Here is a 21,508-nt window from a genome sequence, read left to right on the forward strand (position 1 = left end):
TATTTTGTAAATATAAACATGAGAAATTATATTTTGTGGACGCTACATATGATATAAATGTTGTCACAGAATGCGGATTCATGAATGCACTTTCTAAAGGCGGTCACTTCCAAATGTAATACTTACTTGAAGCAAGGAATATAAAATTAAATTGTGGCTGCTGTAATACAACCATAGAGTAGAAATATCTCTGGAGTAAGCATTGCGTCCTGCGCTTGTTGTCAACATTAAACTGGAATTGTCACGTGATCTAGGGACGACGTCGATTGTTTAGCGCCAATTCGCGTCCGCCATCAGGTAACGTCACGTCTCGTCACATAACACCAAAACATACCTTTCGAATGGAGGCATTCAAACAGGTCGTCAACGGAACGTCACGTCATTTCACGGTACGTCAAGGTTTCTCGGGAAGAAAATTTTAACGGTACCAGTCTGTTAACATCTTAAGTTAACCTATTTTCACCGCGCTTATTCTCCTCATAATAGCGGATTTTGTACTGTTGTATCTTCATAATCTATATTTTATAATAGCGCTTTGTTTTAGTGACAAATTGGAGATGTTCCATGACGACTGGGATATTTTTTCCACTTTCTTACTCAACCGAGGTCGCATATCTGAAGGCGAAAAGTTATTTAGGTTTTACGATAACACAACGGCGCTGACGCCCACGATGTATATGTATAAGAACATAAGTAGACAAAGCAAATTTCACCATATGACATTTTAAGCAAAAAAGTCAGCTTTAATGAAGGAGTGAAATACAGTTGTATATGACGTTATTAATTACATAAGAAAAAACATAATGGATAAGTTTAACGGGCTTCATTAATTCGTTTGAAGCTTTCTTTGATGTGTATGAATGTACATATTTTCCCTAGCAAATAATTGTCGATGTTTTGAAACGTTGTCTCACTTCTCAGTAATTTACCAAACATAATTGATCAAGAACATAGGTTATAAAGTTTGCTTCGGCCATTGACAAATTTTGTCGTTGTTAGCTCCTATACTCTAACGTGTTATGCATAGTAGGGATGGTGACTCAAAACCCCAATTTTGCCGTTCAGTACTGTGCTAAGCGACTTGACGAGATGTGACATGAAAGACATTGTAAATACATGCTGACGTGAAGCTTCTGTGACGTAATGCTCGTTCATTTTGCTGTTCAAAGCTAAGAGCCCAATTTATTTCAAATATCAGACGTAAACTGCTATGGTGCCTGCAAACGTCTATACTAAATCCACAGCACTTACGAAGGGAATCTGTCTTTACTAGCGATATGACAACATTCAAAATTTATAGGACAAATGTCGGACAAATCTACGGCGTCCCGAGATCACGTGACCATTGTGGCAACGTATGTTGACAACACAAAATTAATTCTGCGCTTCTGAATGCTCACTCCAGAGATATTTCTACTCTGTGAATACAACGCAAAGAGTAGAAGAAAAATTACATTCAGAACACATACCGGTAGTTAACTTTGTGATCGTGTCTCATATTGCGTAATTCATTTAAATATACGTACAATTACTGTTATTAACAATTAATTATCTGCTTATACAGACAACACTTAGATAGCTACATTGTCACAGCCAATGAGATGGGTGAGAGCGACAACAATCAGAAGCAGAACAGTCAACAATCAGAAGCAGAACAGTCAACACGAAGTGTTCCGAATGGTATCCACTTAACGACTTTTGAGGTCGGGGTAAACTTACTCTTACTGTAACTAGCCTATATAGAGCTCGTAACATACTAATTTATTAAGGTTTCCAATTAATTATAATGTCAGTATTGGCTCTTGAGCTAAAAAGTTTGGCGACTGATGAACACAGATGCAATCAAGTTCGGTGTGGTTGCGGTCGGCAACGTCCCTACTCAGAAAAGCAGAAAGGGGATTGCCAGAAGTAGCATTTGGTTTGATACTTTGGAGGAACCTGACTGAAACGATATTCGTTATAATTTATTTATGCAACAATACGCCACCATCCCGTCAATCGTAGTAGTGCACAATTGTGTTTACGTACCGGTACGTCTGTTCGTGTGTACAGTCGTGTAGTCTATGACTTGCACTATATTCTGAAATCCTCGAATTGATTAGCCACATTCATGTATTGTGTGTATTGCAATGATATCTTGTTTCGCTGTGTTACGACTAAACATTTAAACAGTATTTAGAGAAGAACGTAGAAACGGAAGTATACTGGTGCAGGTATCGAAAGCGGAAGTGTGTTAATGTCAATATTCGGATAACGATCACAGCTTGTGCGTGCTAGTGGCATCTACCGGCAAGTTGTTAGGTGGTTGTTTTGCTGCCCGGCGTAAAAGCTGACTGTAGTGCAAACTGGAGGTGTGGTTTTATGTTTTGATACCGGGAATGTAACGTTTTCATCGTGTTTGTCTTGTTGACTTGTGCACACACATATGTATCGTGAGCATTATCAATCACTGTGTGATTTGATGTTTGCATTTACGATACTGTGACAGCTGGGTACACTGTTATTGAAAGAAGTGTAATAATTTAAATCTGATTTGTTTTTGCGATCATGTTTTGCGAGATTTTTTGACGTCGACATGCGCGACTGAGAGTATTATTATATTTTAATTACTAGAAGCAGATGCCAATTAAAGAGGCAACCAGTTATTGGTACCGGTGTTTTTCTTTCTCAGCTTACGACTATTTCCGGCCAAACATTGCTCTGTTCTGTGCTACTGTGATCCAAACAACGAAAATTCTGTTAAGGTTCGTTGTTTCTACGTGAGAGATGTAGCTTCTCCCAAGTTTCTGTTCGGTATTTAGATACATATTACAATGTAAAAATATTTTTTGTCACATATTTCTGTATAAAAATGTTTTAAAAATGTGTGACAATATACTAGGGTACTTCTATCGTATATTTATAAAAAGTAAAATTGTTTATAAAGAAATAATTGTCATCGAATTTTGACAGTGTAATAACAGGTGGAAAGTTCTTTTGACTTTTGAGTGCAACTGTGGGCTGTGTATATTAGATTAATATCTGTCGTCGGGTAAATAATTGTTGATATAGTGAATGGTAGCCCAATGAATATTAACTGCATGGGGCAGTTCTTGGACGTCAGTAAATTGGCCAAGGTTGTGTTGGTAATGACAGAAAGTAAGAATTAAAACAGCAACGACTGACATTGCAGGCTACAATATTTGGCCGGAATATACGCAGCTTAGGCATTTATCGTGTACAGTTTACTTTTTTTATTGGTTGTGTAATGGTGGGGGAATGTGTGTGACAGTTGGTTTTCATTTTTATCGCAATCTATGTTTCAGATGAATGTGAAAATATAAATAAATGGGACAGTGGAATTTTTGACTGAAATCGGAAGTGTTATGTCCAGTTCATGTAACAGTATGCTCGAACGTCACCAGGGATCACAACCATTCTGAATCATTTCTATCTACTTACACAAGCAGTACATTTGCAAGTTTGAAATTTGTTTCCCAGTCAGAAATGTTAACTTCATTTTTATTAAGTAGGCTACTTCTCCAGAGTAAACCATCATGGTTCATATTTATTTATCTAGCCCAGTGTTTGAGGTTGTAGTGAATTTCAAGCTCCAGCATGTTGAAAACAATGAACACTACGTGTTGATAGTGTTATGTACTGTAATACTTCTTATGAAGCTCACTTTGAAGCCAAAATTTGACATGCCAGTGTGTTTTGTGATTTTTTTCTTTGCTCTAGGATTGTCTGCATTTTTTTATGTTGATGAACATTTTTCCATCCACACAGTAGCAACTGTTTTTGTGTGATAGATATTTTGGACAGAGAATACAGTAATCAGACTGTCTTTTGTACTTCCCAGGTTTTCATCTGGTTGTTGTTAAACACTTCAAGACATCAGAAGCCCTGCCACTCTGAAGTGATGCATTAGTACAATGGGCAGTGGGCTTAGTGTGTGAAGATTAAATTTATTGTGCTGTTTCCAGTTTTACATTATCTGATAAGGTTGTCATCACATTGAAGGTAAGCTAAACATTGCGAAAGTTTCAGATACAACATGTTTGAAAGCATGTGGAGCATTGATTAAAATGGACATTTTAAAGCCAGAAATTTTTTTTACAAGCTAAATCTTAATAAGGCAGGGAGTAGAAATTTCCTAACTTAAGATTTGTAACACTGCAACACTTTTGTCGGTATACCAAGTTCATATACGAACACTGTCATAGGCTGCGAAGTGAAAACTATGAACATAAATGTGTTTTCAAGGATAAAATAGCTGTATAGCAACAGAAAAAAACTTTCTGAGATGTAGTCCAGCATTTACTTAGAATCTCCCAGGAAGGTTCAGAATGCGCGTGTGCGCGCGCGCGCGCACACACACACACACACACACACACACACACACACACACACACACACACACACACACTACTGCGAAGTTAGTTTAATACGAGATGCCAGCATGGAACTGTAGTGAAGTTGTTAGGTTATGGGTATCACATCCGCATCCAGCATTCTTAATGGAAATTTTTCAGATGAATAGAGGAATGTATTGTTTGGCATAAATGTAGTTCAGTTGGAGTTTATGCTCACTCTCTGCTGCCCTAGACATTGATATATTAACTGAAATCATTCTTCCAGGTATCCTCCAGATAATCATTTGGTGATTAAGGCTAGGGCCATTAACAGCAAGAACACTTCATTCAACTGCACAAAGCTTTCACGAAGCTTATACGATGAAGTTTTGCGTAGTCATTGTGACGTGAGAAGATGGGCAAGATGTGCATGTGTTTCTAACTGTATCTTTCTTTAGAATACCTGGTGTAATCTGTATCACTTCAGGCAGGGGGTTACTTTCATAGTCTTGGATGTTACTGAATTTAGCATATGTTAAAATTCTTTAGTAAGTAAGAAACGTGTATTTTTTTGTTTTCTCCAAAAAATTCCTGCCCAGAGATACAGGCTACCAAAGATGATGCTGCGAACACTATTTTGAAGATGCGAATTTTGGAAAAAAAATAATTTAAAATGCTGTATCTCTAACAGTTATAGATCTTTTGCTAGAGGTTTTTTTAATTTTATTTTTTTTTATTTGAAAGATAATTGCTTCGTGATTACAATGGTACCCTCCATTTGGACATATGTCAGTTCTTTTAATGCACCTTTTAATTTTTTTATAATTTACAGAACCTTTTTTTTTCCAAAAATGCATGTCCAGTAAAGTTAGATTTTTCTTTTTCTGTTGATTAGTACCATGTAGTACTATATTCTGTGTAAAGGAGAGCTGCCACTTTTAAGTTGACAGGTTTTATTTTTAAAAAATCATTTTGTTTAACTTTTAAGGGTAATGTATGTCTTCACTGAAGTTGTTTCTTACTAATTTCTTCGTTACAATATTTGATTTCGGATCAAGAGAGGCATCCGATCCCATTGTCGGCTTTGACCCGGATGTAAGAGTGGGGGGGGGGGGGTGACATCATGACGGCACAGAGTTTAGTTTGAGTGTGTTGTGTTTGTAGATGTTGTCTTGTTGCAGTTGGTGGCTTCCTCTGGTGGTCTGTGTATGGTCCGCATCGTGTGGTGTACTGGGTTCATTTCGGTATCAGTGCTTGAAGTGTCCATTTATTGGTCGTGACTGTTAGAGAAGAATGGAAATTGGTTGCAGTGAGTTAAGAATTATGTTTATGCTATTGAGATGTCATTTGATGTTATTGGTTTGCAGTTTGTCGTGCGGTAAGTTGTTTAATTCAATTTGTGGCTTCTTTTGTTAGGTATGGATATGACTGCTAAGTTTACTAGTGCATGTCTGTGGGCTGAAATGGGGGATGACATGTTGTCTGTCAGAAAGTTTCTGCAACTTTCTGGCTTATGGCGGAGATAGTGAAATATGGCGTATATAAGCAGAATATGCAGTTGGCAAGAGTTTGGGCGTCTCGGACCAGGGACTGTTGGTGGAAATTTTTTTTTTTTGTGGGGGGGGGGGGGGGGGGGTGTGTGTTTGTGTGTGTGTGTGTGTGTGTGTGTGTGTGTGTGTGTGTGTGTGTGTGTGTGTGATGTTCGGTGGGGTTTCTATGTGTTGTTAGGTTGGTGTTATTTACTGCATGTGTTAGTGGTTGTTTTGGTATCGGCACTTTTGGTTGATTTATGCGTCTTAGTGGAAGTACTCGATCTCAATTTTTTGGTATCGTCAGTTGTATTTGAGCTATATAGGTCAAGGGAAGTGTGAGATTCCAAAGTGTCATCGTAGCTATGTGTTGATATCGTGAGCTGTTGTTGACCTATATAGGTCAAGAGAAGTGTCTGATTCAAATTTTCGTTTTAGTTGCGGTGTGATTATAATTTTTTAAGTAGTTGGCTTTTATTTTGTGGTATCAGCAATTGTGGTTGCGTTATGTAGGTGAAAGTAAGTGACAGTGTCCTGTTGATATTGTAGGTGTAGTGGAATTTTGTGGTGTTTTCATGTTGTCGTTTTGTTTGGTTTGGGACTGTGGTGTGTGTGTGTGTGTGTGTGTGTGTGTGTGTGTGTGTGTGTGTGTGTGTGTGTGTGTTTGTATATGGTTTGTCCCCACTCAAAAACTCCCACTTTCACACGCTGGTCCCGTAAGTTTTATAATATCTTCGGAGGGAGATGTGTTTGTTGGCTTTATATGTACTTTTGTGTTTGTTATGTTTATATAATGACGTCATAGGCGCCATGTTGAGAATGGTTTTTTCCGCCATACTGGTGACGTCATGGGTCAAACCAGACGGGTGGAATCGGACACTTTTGTAATCCCTTTATTACCATTGTCTTTGTTGCAGTTATTTCTTATCACTTTCATTGTTGCAGATATCTCTTACACTTCGTTGCAATCTCTTTGTCGTGGTTGTTCATTGCAGGTTTCTATTGTAGTTGTTCAGTGGTAATTTGTTTACTGAAGAGGCTTCTAAGAAATCTGAGACCATCCCGTAAGTTCTGTGTTTTCGTGAGGAATTTGCCAGGTGACACAGTTGCAGTGTGTTTTGTGAAAAGGACTGTTTGAAATGCCTTTTAACTGGGCCACAGGAGAGTGAAGTATGCTGACTATTTGCATATCGATAAAAGAGTGATGTATAAGACAAACAGACAAAACAGACTTTGTTCAGGTTGGGAATAAGTGTTCTCATTTGAAGACTGTTTCAAAGTGAAGATGTTTCCATTGACGGCCTTCCGTGTTCTAAATGTCTTTGGGTCAGTCCAAATGAGGTGGTCCAATAAAAATTAAGTTTGTTACTTGACCATTTTTAAATATTTTAATTTTTTATATGTGATTACTCTCTAATTGATGTGTGTGTGATGGACTGTGGTGGCTTGCAGAGGTTGAAAGAATAAGTTTGGAAAACAATGATGTTTTTGTGCATTTTTACCAACCTGCTGGCCCAAGATCATCATTCAAGAAATCTACTAGTGACAAAGTTTGGATGCCAATGAAAAATGTTTTAAGGAAACTCTCAGTGCTTGAACTTACCACAGCAACTGGGAGGTCTTATAGAATATCACAGAAGCTGTCTGAAGAAATAAGTGTTCTGAACATTAACCACCAGGCATAGGGACAGTTGCATCTCGAAGGATGTAAATTGAAAATATTTAAGTATATCAAAATAATACAAATGTTAATTTTGGTGATGTTTCCACTTTTTGTATATAATTCAGTACCTTACTTCAATAATAATTGATCATATCCCACCAATATCACACATGACTAGGCAACAGCCATAAGATCAGTTGTAGTCTCAAATTTCCAAAATTAATAAATTAAGGAAACATATGTAAGTGTTCTTGCACTATATGAGGCTAGTAGTGTATGATATCTAACTATAGAAAAAAATAGACCCTCATAAATCACTCCTTGTTCGTGATTTTTGGGCCTAAAAAGTCGATTTTTGAAAATTCGGATAACAAACTTTGGAGGTCCCTGTGACTGGTTATTTTTGAATTTAGGGAATTTTGTGTAATAGACAATGTTGTAGAGGGCACTTTTCTAAAGACAATCATGTCAATTGAAGTGTTGTAACTTAGCCCAGTGCCGAGATTTTTGTTATGTCTCCAGACTGAAAAATTGTCTCGCATACAAATAAAAATAACTGCCATCCAGTAAAGTTCCAAGATAAATTATTTAAAAAAAACTGTTTTGAACTTCTCAAGTATAGGGCAATCACATATCAAAATATTTAAAAATGGTCAAGTGACCATCACGGGACCACTTCATGTGGATTGACTCCTTGACAGAATAACAATGATAGCATCTGAACAAAGTGAAGCCTCCCATGGTGCAGATGATGCAGACATCAATAGAGAGAGAATTAAATACCCTGAATCAGTCAACTACAGAGGTGGGTGTTAGACCTGTTAAGAAACCATGGTCATTGGAGTCAAGTCATCTGGTCTATGCTGAAAGAAAGCACAGAGAAATTGCTAAAGCTATTGATGAGTATGCTACAGCAAAACTGATCACACTCTTCAAAGTAGAAATTTCATCTTCAGAAGAAAATGAACCAAGGCACTCTTGCACTTCTTGCCAGGAATTTTTCACAAACATCAATTCAGCTGTGGAAAAATGTTAGGTCTGTAAAAGGAGTCTTTGGAAGACCAGATCCCTATTATTGTCATCCTTTAGCAGCAGCTCAAGTTCAAATAGTGCAGTCATTTTATCTGGAAGATAAATGGAACTTTTTGTCAGAGTGCCAACAAAAACCATTGAAGGTAAAAAAGTTGCGAACGTAAAGAGGTACATGACTTGCAGTATTAAAGAAACCTTTTACAGTTTATAAGAGCAATAATACAACTTCACATATTGGAAGATAAAAGTTCTATGCACTATGACCTAAATGAGTAGCTCCACCCCCTCCCCCCGCAATGTCTGTTTATGTGTGTACTGCGCGAATTTTGAACTTTGTGTGGCAACTGTGAAGAAGTTAGTGGAGCACATGATGTGATACTTTTGTTGGGCATGTGAAGTCATTAGTAGCCTGTTACATAAAGTGAGAGACTTGTTTGTTTCAGGAATGTGGTGACTGCCCTAGAAAGGGAGGACTGTCTTTACAGACCCTTGGCCTGGAAGACATAGCAGGTAACTCTGCAGAGATTACATATGCGGGTTGGGAGGAAAATAAACTAATTAAGAAAACTGTTGCCTTTGACAGTTTCATTGAACTTGGTAAATAGTCAGTGAAAGCTGTAACACACAAGCATCTGAAGAAATTGCGTTCACTGTTATTTTTCTCAGAACCAGTCTGTAATTCTTCATCGAGAAATACAAGGGTATATTAGAATAATGACCAGGTTTCAATTTTTACAGGAGTGACATATTTTCAAAACAAGACCACAAGTGTTGCAGTTATAAGTGATGATGCACGGCACGGCTCAGCACATGCTTTGCTAGCAATGTGCAAAATTCTTCAATTGCAAACAGGGGCAGAGAAGGTGACCATTATATCTGATGGTGCTCCTAGTCATTACCAGCTGTTTGAATTGAGCAAGTCGCTTGTATCAATTGACTGGGTACATAGTACTACTGGTCACGTGAAGGGGCCTTGTGATGGTGTAGGTTGCCTGCTGAAGCACCATGTACAAAACAATATTTCCAGACCAAATACAGCTGCAATTCAGAATGCTGAAGATTTTACAAGAGTCGTGAAATCTTACACAACCACAGCCCTCATTCTTTTGTCCAAAGAGAAAATCGATGAATTCCGTGAGCAGAAAAAAGAATGGTCCTTACTGTGAAAGAAATTCGGAAGACGCATTTTTGGATTCAAAGTGATGGGCAAACTCAAATTGCACACACTTTAAAGAGCAAGAAAGAAGAAACTGTGTTTGTTCGGCCAACACGTCAGAAACAGCAGGATAATATTCAGATTCATAACCTGAGAAGGGGGATATTTGTGGCGTGTATGTATGACTGTGACTCGTGGATTGCAGAGATTATAGACACCAGTTATGAGTTAAACAAAACTGTAGTGAACTTAATGCTATCACATGGACCAGCTGCAGGATATACCGTATTTACTCGAATCTAAGCCGCACCCGAAAAATGATACTCGAAATAAAGGAAAAAAAATTTTCCCTTATCTAAGCCACACCTGAAATTTGAAACTCGAAATTCAAGGGGAGAGAAAAGTTTTAGACCGCACCTCCAAATCGAAACAAAGCTGGTCCATTATAACACGAGACACAATTTAGATCGAATGGATGTAGATACAGCTACAGTAGTTTGGTTAGAGTCGTAAGCTTAACAGTTAAGCTTTACCAAGTAGCCATTGCTATGTGTCAGGCACTCCGTCTGTATTTATATGGGTACCCTTCCTTTTTCATGTGCTTCATCTGGTTTGAATCGATTGCTTGTTTTGCTTTGATCTGATGACGTTCTCTTTGTTATAGGTGTTTACGTCACTCTAAGCTCAAAATGCATTATTGTACTGTGTCATGCATTGTTTGTAGAATTCTGATAATGAGTGTTTATGACCTGTCGCCGCTCACGGCATGACTTCTTTTTGTGCAAGCTACCGCATCTTACAATTTAAAAAAAGGAGAGAATTGTCTCGTAAGCAAAACAATGGCAAGAGACTGCTATTTGTTGTTACTTACACTGCTGCTTTCTTTGAAAATGATCAACAAGAGCCAAACAATAAACTACACATGATAGATGTTCTGAATGAGAGTTAAGCGAAAAATTTTCTCCGTTTGAAAATCTTTGCAGATGCCTTTTTAGTACATTACATTCTGCACAGAAATTAGTCATCTTAGATTTAAAAATCTAGTCAGTTGCCGTGCTTCAGTTCTGACTGTATCACTATTCAGCATATGAATAATATGAATATAAACGTGACATGATATGTATATTCTTCCGCGTTTGCTGTTGTCTCACTGTAGTTTCGTAGTTTATTAGGCAGACAGGATTTAAATGAGATAGCAGCGAACACGAAAGAATACATGGCATAATGTTTACATTCTTCTACCTTTTCTTCTAATTTATTTACTGACACAGAGGTTTTGGTGCCAGTATTTATCTTTGTGCCTGCAAAGCATGCCTGTGTAGTGCTACATATATTCGACAGCAAAAGTTTGTTGTGGCGGCACCTACCAACAATTTCTGCTTACTTTGCACTCGATTCTAAGCTGCAGGCGGTTTTTTGGATTACAAAAACCGGAAAAAAGTGCGGCTTAGACTCGAGTAAATACGGTAGGTTTACAGCTGAAAGACAATACCACCATCAGTGTTCACTTCCTGTTCAAAATTTTTGAAGATTGTAAGTGCTCCAGTTCCTTTTGGTTCAACTGGAAGGCATCACTCTATATCAAAGGAAGATACTTAAGCAGTAGAACACACTTTTAGTTCATTGGCTGGCTATTTTCAGTATAAAACAGAGTGCACAGAAGTTGTATAAATTGAAAGCATTAAGTCCTTCGACTTTTTACATACATTTTGGAACCATTTAAAATGCTTGAAAAATGAGTCTGTTACTCATCTTTCAAAACTAAAATTATGTTAAGTATGGCTTGGTCTTTATTTTTATGAGTGTGTTATGTGATGATAAAACATGTTTTATGTATGGCAAAAATTTCAATCGTTTATAAAACCTGTTCAACCTCAAAGCGGAAGCTGTTGTTCTCAGGGAATGTATAACTATATGATACTGATCAACAGGAAAAAAATCAAAATTTTATGGTTTGTCATTTAAAAAAAAAAAATCATAAATTATAAAAAATTCAGAATGCTATAGTAAAAGAACTTTAGCAGATAGGTCCAAATGGAAGATTTCTTTGTAATCACAAAGCAATTAACTTTCAAATAAACAAAAACCAACAAAATATTTAGAACTGTTCCAAAGATACAGTATTTTAAAATTTTCCCCAATATTCGCATCCTCAAATTGGTATGTGCAGTGTCATCTTTGGAGGGCTGTTTCTCGAAGCAGAAATTTTTTGGAGAAAACAAAAAAATGTTTGTTCCTTACTTAGTCCTTCATTTTAACATAACGCTAAATTCAATAACACCCGAGACTATGAAGGTAAGATTTTTTCCCAGCCTGCCTGAAGTGATATAGATTATGCCACCTAGTGATGATCAAACTAGAGGCTAATTGTTACATGAGAGCGTAGTTTGTAATGTAGCCATCACACTTCCTGCTCTTGCCCCCTAAAATCCCTGAGCAACTGCAACTAAATTGAGGTTACATCTTGATAGGGTATAGTAATATTTGTATGCGAGTCATTAGCTATAGTTCATCAGTATTACTACTCTGCCTAATATTCTCTCCCTGGCTACTTCAAACTAGCTGTTGACACAAATCTGCTTTTCTATGTCACATCGAATTGACTAAATTACACAATGATGGATATTCTATGTTACGAGATTAGCCTTTATCACACATTGTTAAATTTATTATACTTAGGTTTTCATTGCCAACACAAAGCATATTGTATGTCTCACCACATAGCAGGCAACCGTTCAGAACCATTTTCAGTGACACATGTAGAGTCACACAGTAGAGTTGAGACACCAGTTATGGCCATCTTAAGGACAATTTAAGGTTTGTTATAGGAAAAAAGTTTAAAAGTTTCTTCAAAAAATAATATCTGTTGTTTCAAGGTATGTATATTACTTTTGGCCACATTTGAATATCTATAGCCAGTCATTTCCCAGCTTTTGGCCACTGCATAGTATAATAAATTTAATGTAACAGTATTATGAAAAGGAAAGTTGCTACCATATAGTGGAGATGCTGAGTCGCAGATAGGCACAACAAAAAACTCACAAATAAAGCTTTGGGCCAGTAAGGCCTTTGTCAAACACACACACACACACACACACACACACACACACACACACACACACACAGACACACAGACACACAGAGAGAGAGAGAGAGAGAGAGAGAGAGAGAGAGAGAGAGAGAGAGAGACTACTGCAGTCTCAGGCAACTGAAGCCACAGTGCAGTTGTGTGTATGTATTTGGGGGGGGGGGGGGGGTGGTCTGTTTTTGATGAAGGCCTTACGGACCGAAAACTTCATTTGTGACTCTTTTTGATGTGCCTATCTGCAACCCAACATGTCCGCTGTACGGTGAGCAGCAACTGTCATTTCCATAATTTTGCATTAAATTATTATATTTTCATAATTTGTATTGCACATTTTACTGTATTACAAGGATGAGATGCTCAGGCAAGACTGTTAGTTATGTTTATTTTGATATACCAGAAATATTTTACATAAACAAACCAAATCTGTGTTATAGATGTTTTGCATAAATTTTTAAACTTGGCCGAAGCAGGACACAAATATGTCTTTACTTAAGACCACGAGTGTGCTCATAACAAGAAACCAAGACTGAATGTGGATCTGTTCATGGCCATAGCAGTTTAATGGTATGTTTTTGGTTTGTTGCCATATTTAACTTGTAACAAATGGAACTATGATACTTAACCTTGCTTCACAATTCATTACAAGTCTTCTGGTGTTTCATTTAAATATGTAGAACGTGAAAAACTGAGTATGGGTTGTTTAAAGAAAGACTCTACGAAACTCAAATTCTTCAACACAGACCTTCCCACAAAATTATGATTCCAAGCAAAGAAATGCTTCCATATCTAATTCAGAGGCACTTTTCATATTGTTTATAATAAGCTGTTGTAAGATTGGCTGGCATTCAAAAGAAGCTTAAAAATTCACTAATTACATCAAAGTATGGTAGTGGCCAAAACTGGAACCTTGTCCCTGGATATCACCGAAATATTGAGCCCCATATTCTTTTCATCAGGATTAGAAGAAATTTTTCAGGAGTCAGGTAACTAATTTATTATTATGAGTGACTGTCCTTTATATCAAAGAATTAAACCATTTTGAGAAACTTACTGGTGCACAAAATAAGTGGGTTGGAACATGTGCAGACAGCACAGTAGGGGAGGCGTCAGTGGTAGTGGTGGGAGGGGCTCTGTTGTGAACAACCAGAATGCTGTAGGGGAGGAGCAGTTTGATAACTTGTAATGACTGATTTTAGGGGTCTCATAAATTACCTTTTGTACAGTTGTGTTCTTGTAACATATGACGTATGATTATTCTTACAAAATGCTCAAAGGTGTATGAATTCCTAATGGACCAAACTGCTGATGTCATCGGTCCCTAGACGTACATACTACTTCAACTAACTTATGCTAAGAACAGCACACACAACCGTGCCTGAGGGAGGACTCAAACCTCCGCATGCAATCCGTGACGTGGTGCCCCAAACTGCATTATTCTTACAATCTGGACAGTATATACACATAACAACTAATGTGGGATGTACATAATTATTTATAAAATACATTACATTTTTACAATAGGTAATGTTACCCAATACATAGTAATTTGCAATACCAGTGTCTAGAAAGTACGGTTTTATGAATTGACATTATCTATGATTGATTTACACGATTGGTGTGATACAGCAATTGGATACAGTACTGTTCACTTTCTCTTAATATGGTATGTCTAAAAGCAAAGATGATGTGACTTCCAAACGAAAGTGCTGGCAGGTCGATAGACACACAACAAACACAAACATACACACAAAATTCAAGCTTTCGCAACCAACCGTTGCTTCGTCAGGAAAGAGGGAAGGAGAGGGAAAGACGAAAGGATGTGGGTTTTAAGGGAGAGGGTAAGGAGTCATTCCAATTCCGGGAGCGGAAAGACTTACCTTAGGGAGAAAAAAGGACAGGTATACACTCGCGCACACGCGCGCGCGCACACACACACATATCCATCCGCACATACACAGACGAAGCAACGGTTGGTTGCGAAAGCTTGAATTTTGTGTGTATGTTTGTGTTTGTTTGTGTGTCTATCGACCTGCCAGCACTTTCATTGGGTAAGTCACATCATCTTTGTTTTTAGACATATTTTTCCCCACGTGGAAAATATATATATATATATATATATATATATATATATATATATATATATATATATATATATATATATATATATATATATATATATATATATATATATATATAGAGGGGAACAATCCACGTGGGAAAAATACATGTAAAAACAAAGATAATGTGACTTACCAAACGAAAGCCAGCGACGTGCCACATCATCTTTATATATATATATATATAATAGAAGGAAACATTCCACGTGGGAAAAATTATATATAAAAAACAAAGATGAGGTGACTTACCGAACGAAAGCGCTGGCAGGTCGATAGACACACAAACATACACACAAAATTCAAGCTTTCGCAACAAACTGTTGCCTCATCAGGAAAGAGGGAAGGAGAGGGGAAGATGAAAGGAAGTGGGTTTTAAGGGAGAGGATAAGGAGTCATTCCAATCCCGGGAGCGGAAAGACTTGCCTTACGGGGAAAAAGGACAGGTATACACTCGCACACACGCACATATCCATCCACACATACAGACACAAGCAGACATATTTTCAGATTCATCCCTTGAATCTGCTCAGTGTACAAGGAATATTAAAGTATCCCTACAAGACTATACACATTACTTGAACTTTTACTCACACAAGTTTCCACCAAGAAGTAATGTTATACAGTATTTTATTAATCTGTAATTTTTAAAAGTACAATCTTAATTTGTGCTGCAGTTTTTTTCTTTAGATACTCTGTTACTGTATAGAATCAGTGTTTGAAGAAATGGTTTGCCAGTTGCTCATACCAGATACAGAAATTCTCCCTGTAGATTAAAACTGAAGAAACTGCAAAAAGGTGGGAATTTAAGGAGATGAGACCTGGATAAACTGAAAGAACCAGAGGTTCTACAGAGTTTCAGGGAGAGCATAAGGGAACAATTGACAGGAATGGGGGAAAGAAATACAGTAGAAGAAGAATGGGTAGCTTTGAGGGATGAAGTAGTAAAGGCAGCAGAGGATCAAGTAGGTAAAAAGACGAGGGCTAGTAGAAATCCTTGGGTAACAGAGGAAATATTGAATTTAATTGATGAAAGGAGAAAATATAAAAATGCAGTAAATGAAGCAGGCAAAAAGGAATATAAACCTCTCAAAAATGAGATCGACAGGAAGTGCAAAATGGCTGAGCAGGGATGGTTAGAGGACAAATGTAAGGATGTAGAGGCTTATCTCACTAGGGGTAAGATAGATACTGCCTACAGAAAAATTAGAGACCTTTGGAGATAAGAGAACCACTTGTATGAACATCAAGAGCTCAGATGGAAACCCAGTTCTAAGCCAAGAAGGGAAGGCAGAAAGGTGGAAGGAGTATATAGAGGGTCTATACAAGGGCGATGTACTTCAGGACAATATTATGGAAATGGGAGAGGATGTAGATGAAGATAAAATGGGAGATATGATACTGCGTGAAGAGTTTGACAGAGCACTGAAAGACCTGAGTCAAAACAAGGCCCCCGGAGTAGACAACATTCCATTGGAACTACTGACGGGCTTGGGAGAGCCAGTCCTGTCAAAACTCTACCATCTGGTGAGCAAGATGTATGAAACAGGCGAAATACCCTCAGACTTCAAGAAGAATATAATAATTCCAATCCCAAAGAAAGCAGGTGTTGACAGATGTGAAAATTACCGAACAATCAGTTTAATAAGCCACAGCTGCAAAATGCTAACACTAATTCTTTACAGACGAATGGAAAAACTAGTAGAAGCCAACCTCGGGGAAGATCAGTTTGGATTCCATAGAAACACTGGAACACGTGAGGCAATACTGACATTACGCCTTATCTCAGAAGCTAGATTAAGGAAAGGCAAACCTACGTTTCTAGCATTTGTAGACTTGGAGAAAGCTTTTGACAATGTTGACTCGAATAGTCTCTTTCAAATTCTAAAGGTGGCAGGGGTAAAATACAGGGAGCGAAAGGCTATTTACAATTTGTACAGAAACCAGATGGCAGTTATAAGAGTCGAGAGACATGAAAGGGAAGCAGTGGTTGGGAAGGGAGTAAGACAGGGTTGTAGCCTGTCCCTGATGTTATTCAATCTGTATATTGAGCAAGCAGTGAAGGAAACAAAAGAAAAATTCGGAGTAGGTATTAAAATCCATGGAGAAGAAATAAAAACTTTGAGGTTCGCCGATGACATTGTAATTCTGTCAGAGACAGCAAAGGACTTGGAAGAGCAGTTGAATGGAATGGACAGTGTCTTGAAAGGAGGATATAAGATGAACATCAACAAAAGCAAAACGAGGATAATGGAATGTAGTCGAATTAAGTCTGGTGATGCTGAGGGAATTAGATTAGGAAATGAGACACTTAAAGTAGTAAAGGAGTTTTGCTATTTGGGGAGCAAAATAACTGATGCTGGTCGAAGTAGAGAGGATATAAAATGTAGACTGGCAATGGCAAGGAAATCGTTTCTGAAGAAGAGAAATTTGTTAACATCGAGTATAGATTTAAGTGTCAGGAAGTCATTTCTGAAAGTATTTGTTTGCAGTGTAGCCATGTATGGAAGTGAAACATGGACAATAAATAGTTTGGACAAGAAGAGAATAGAAGCTTCCGAAATGTGGTGCTACGGAAGAATGCTGAAGATTAGATGGGTAGATCGCATAACTAATGAGGAAGTATTGAATAGGATTGGGGAGAAGAGAAGTTTGTGGCACAACTTGACTAGAAGAAGGGATCGGTTGGTAGGACATGTTCTGAAGCATCAAGGGATCACCAATTTAGTATTGGAGGGCAGCGTGGAGGGTAAAAGTCGTAGAGGGAGACCAAGAGATGAATACACTAAGCAGATTCAGAAGGATGTAGGTTGCAGTAGGTACTGGGAGATGAAGAAGCTTGCACAGGATAGAGTAGCATGGAGAGCTGCATCAAACCAGTCTCAGGACTGAAGACAACAACAACAACTCCATTCATCAGGAATATGTGACGTTACCACAAGTTTTAAAAAATAGGGTGTGAATTTCAACAGATTGACTTTCAGAAGCATTTCTGTGAGATATTGTTCAACAGTGCCCAAGAAGGCAAAATTAGGCAATTGCCAGTGAAATAACGTGTATGTGAAACAGTCTCGTTCTGGAAAATGAATTTGACCTCATTTTAAAAAAATTTATTTTAGTTGACAGCTTAAACTTAGACCATTAATATAGTTGACTTACTAAGGTTTTAAGCTCCCATTGTCTTATTTTTCATGTTTGCAAACTAAACTTGGTTTCCAGAAAATTGGTGCCTTATGCTAAAATACAAAATTTTTCTCGTATTCATCGATTCAATCCAAACATGTTTTAACACCTTTGTAGCACGTTCTATGGTTCTCATTATTTGTTTCTTAACCCTCATTAAATTAGGTTGTGCAACCTGTACTGCTGTTCTGTATTTTAGGGTTTTGACAGGATTATTTTTTGATATTGTGTGTTTTGTTGGCTTCAATTTGGCACACTGTTCTCATTTCTTCTTTTGTCTCTTCACTCTAGCCTCGAAGTGCAGGTGTTAAAACAAAGGATACACAATGTGACAAAAATGTTAGATGCCATCAAAGCCATAAAATTCATTGGGAAAATCTGTACAGTCGAACCTTAAATTATTGCAAGTTAAGAAATAAACGAGACCCACAGAAGATGAGATGTATGTGTTGAAACATTTAAGGGTCATAAAGATAAGAAGAAAGAACCATTGTAGTTGACATCTGCTCCCATACTACCTAAACGATGCCAGAAGTCCTCACATTGTATATGGGTTGCAGCGAGAATGTCTGCTTAAATGCACGTTTGTGCACTGTAATTCATCTAATCTTGTCATTGCAGTTCATTTGGGAGCAATACATGGGGACCTGTAGCATATTAGTTTTTTCATTTGATAGTGGTTCTTAGAATTTATAAGCAGCCTTTCCTAGAATAGTTGATGTCTGTCTCAAACATTTGCCAGTTACGAATTCTCAGGATTTCTGCAACGCTCTCTCGTGCGTTAAATGGTGAAACTGAAGCAAGTTTATCGAGGGAGTGTGGTGTACCCGAAGAAACAGAGAGTGGGTGAAAGAAGAGAATAAACTTAGAAAATGTATAAATCAGTTGAAAGTGATGTGGGAATGGACACAAAAGGACTAAACTGGGAAATGACAGTGAGCTTGATGAATGCCTTTATGTGTGGTTCCTAATAAAGGAAAGTGAAGGTGTCCCACTTTCCAGGCCAATTAATTAAAGCTTGAGCTTAAAGAAATCACTTTGCTTTACACAGCAACAAAGATTTATAGCTTCAGGTGGGTGTTTTTCAAGATGGAAATGTCTCCATGGAATTCACCAAACGACTGTTGTGACAGTGAATCTGCTTCAGTTTCTTAAACTTCCACACAAGTAATGATAAATGCAAATTTAAATGATCCTAAAGTATAAATTTATTTACATTGAATTAACAGTCGCAGGTTCTTAAACATCAGTTATGGATAAGCTTAACCTGATAGTTAGCTGTGTAATTGTGATGAAAAGGCACTTTATTATTGATTGCTTCCAACCAGAATTCCTAGTGCAAGAAAATAAAATTTTAAAATACTTAGTATTTTAAAGCCAAACAATGGAAAATCCAGATTGGAATATAACAATATTATGAAAAGAATCATTGCTACTGACCATGTAGCGGAGATGCCGAGTCGCAGATAAGCACAACAAAGAGACTGTCTGAAAATGAGCTTTTGGTCAAAAACACACACACACACACACGGCCAGTCTCTGGCCACTGAAGCTGCTGGTGTCAACAGCCAGTTTTTATAATAATAATAATAATAATAATAATAATAACAATGGCTACAGATCAGAATAGAAAAACTGAGAAAGGACATCGGACAGCTAACACAATTTATAAGAAATGAAATGTCAGAAAAAAAACAGGTTAGGTAAAATCTCACAACAAGAAGCGATAGAGCAATTAGATGAAAAGAAACAGAAATTACAAGCATTGGCCAAATGACTTAGAAGATACAAAAAAAAGTGAAAATAGAAGGAAACAAAACCAAACATTCAACACAAACCAAAAGAAATTTTACCAGACAATAGATAACACACACATTAAAATAGACAATCCACCAAACATAACAGACATGGAACACTTCTGGAGCAACAAATGGTCAAACCCGGTACAACATAACAGGCATGCACGGTGGATACAAGCAGAAGCAGACACATAAAAGATGATACCACAAATGCCTGAAGTGATAATTTTGCAACATGAAGTCACCCAAGCAATTAATTCTACTCACAATTGGAAAGCCCCTGGAAAAGATAAAATAGCAAATTTCTGGCTAAAGAAGTTCACCTCAACACATTCACGTCTAACTAAATTACTTAACAGTTACATTGCAGACCCATACACATTCCCTGATACACTTACACATGGAATAACTTATCTGAAACCTAAAGATCAAGCAGACACAGCAAACCCAGCAAAATATCGCCCCATAACATGCCTACCAACAATATACAAAATATTAACTTCAGTCATTACACAGAAATTAATGACACATACAACACAGAACAAAATTATAAATGAAGAACAAAAAGGCTGCTGCAAAGTAGCACGAGGATGTAAAGAGCAACTGATAATAGATGCAGAGGTGACATATCAAGCTAAAACTAAACAAAGGTCACTACACTATGCATACATTGATTACCAAAAAGCTTTTGATAGTGTACCCCACTCATGGTTACTACAAATATTGGAAATATACAAAGTAGATCCTAAATTGATACAGTTCCTAAACATAGTAATGAAAAATTGGAAAACCACACTTAATATCCAAACAAATTCAAATAATATCACATCACAGCCAATACAGATTAAGCGTGGAATATACCAAGGAGACTCATTAAGTCCTTTCTGGTTCTGCCTTGCCCTGAACCCACTATCCAACATGCTAAATAATACAAATTATGGATACAATATTACTGGAACATACCCACACAAAATCACACATTTGCTATACATGGATGATCTAAAACTACTGGCAGCAACAAATCAACAACTCAACCAATTACTAAAGATAACAGAAGTATTCAGCAATGATATAAATATGGCTTTTGGAACAGACAAATGTAAGAAAAATAGCATAGTCAAGGGAAAACACACTAAACAAGAAGATTACATACTGGATAAACACAGCGACTGCATAGAAGTGATGGAAAAAAACAGATGCCTATAAATATCTAGGATACAGACAAAAAATAGGAATAGATAATACAAATATTAAAGAAGAACTAAAAGAAAAATATAGACAAAGACTAACAAAAATACTGAAAACAGAATTGACAGCAAGAAACAAGACAAAAGCTATAAATACTTACGCTATACCAATATTGACCTACTCATTTGGAGTAGTGAAATGGAGTAACACAGACCTAGAAGCGCTCAATACACTTACACGATTACAATGCCACAAATATAGAATACATCACATACATTCAGCAACAGAAAGATTCACATTAAGCAGAAAGGAAGGAGGAAGGGGATTTATCGACATAAAAAACCTACATTATGGACAGGTAGACAATTTAAGAAAATTCTTTATAGAACGAGCAGAAACTAACAAAATACACAAAGCAATCA

At 37.2% G+C, this 21,508-nt stretch overlaps 1 protein-coding gene across 13 annotated transcripts in view; it reads left to right on the top strand.

The window, feature by feature from the left end:
* Positions 1 to 256: 256 nt before the first annotated feature.
* LOC126424904 (speckle-type POZ protein-like) overlaps positions 257 to 21,508 on the top strand; it is a 112,992-nt gene continuing 91,740 nt past the window's right edge. For 4 of the 13 annotated variants that reach the window (XM_050087736.1, XM_050087745.1, XM_050087748.1 and 1 more), the window contains exons 1-2: positions 2,220 to 2,351; positions 3,842 to 4,002. The gene's annotated coding sequence lies outside the window, so the exon portion shown is untranslated. Of the gene's footprint in view, positions 390 to 1,337; positions 1,472 to 1,564; positions 1,704 to 1,918; positions 2,031 to 2,219; positions 2,352 to 2,380; positions 2,515 to 2,671; positions 2,745 to 3,841; positions 4,003 to 9,001; positions 9,069 to 21,508 lie in introns of those variants that run through there. The other 9 variants (XM_050087738.1, XM_050087746.1, XM_050087742.1 and 6 more) reach the window with 8 other exon arrangements.

This window comes from Schistocerca serialis, chromosome 10, assembly GCF_023864345.2.
Source record: "Schistocerca serialis cubense isolate TAMUIC-IGC-003099 chromosome 10, iqSchSeri2.2, whole genome shotgun sequence".
NCBI classification, from domain to species: Eukaryota; Metazoa; Arthropoda; class Insecta; order Orthoptera; family Acrididae; genus Schistocerca; species Schistocerca serialis.